The following is a 1,133-nucleotide window of genomic DNA, read 5'->3' as shown; positions in this document are numbered from 1 at the left end:
TTATATATTGTGCATAAAATATGAAAGTGCACCAAATATATATTATATACTGTATATAAAATTCCAAGCACACAAAATATATATTATATACTGTACATAAAATATCTAATTTCACCAAATATATGTTATATACTGTACAACAAATATCAAACTAATCCAAATATATTTCATATACTGTACATAAAATATCAAAGTGCACCAAATATATATTATATACTGTACATAAATTATCATATTTCACGGAATATATACTATATACTGTACAGAAAATATCAAACTTCACCAAATATATATTATATACTGTACATAAAATATGAAATGTCACCAAATATACATTATATACTGCACATAAAATATCAAACTTCACCAAATGTATATAATATACTGCACATAAAATATCAAAGTATACAAAATATGTATTATAAAATGAACATAAAATATCAAATTTCACCAAATATATATTATATACTGCACATAAAATATCAAACTTCACCAAATATATATCATATACTGCACATAAAATATCAAAGTACATCAAATATATATTATATACTGTACATAAAACATCAAATTTCACCAAATATATATTATATACTGCACATAAACTATCAAACTTCACCAAATATATATTATATACTGTACATAAAATATCAAAGTACACCAAATAAATGTTATATACTGTACAAAAATAACAAAGTACAACAAATATGTATCAAATACTGAACATAAAATATAAAAGTACACCAAGTATATATTACATATTGTACATAGAATATGAAATTTCACCAAATATATATTATATACTGTACAGAAAATATCAAATTTCACCACATGAATATTATATACTGAACATGAAATACAAAACTACACCAAATATAGATTGTATACTGTACATAAAATATCAAATTTCACAAAATATATATTATATACTGCCCAAGAAATATCAAATTTCACCAAATATATACCATATCCTGTACAGAATATATCAAAATACACCCAATATTTATTGTATACTGTACATAAAATATGTAAGTACACAAAATATATATTATATACTGTACATAACATATCAAATTTCACCAAATATACATTACATGCTGTACAAACAATATCAAAGTTCAACCAATGTATAT

Source organism: Gorilla gorilla, chromosome Y, assembly GCF_029281585.2.
Source record: "Gorilla gorilla gorilla isolate KB3781 chromosome Y, NHGRI_mGorGor1-v2.1_pri, whole genome shotgun sequence".
Lineage (NCBI taxonomy): Eukaryota > Metazoa > Chordata > Mammalia > Primates > Hominidae > Gorilla > Gorilla gorilla.
This window is presented reverse-complemented; position numbering follows the sequence as displayed.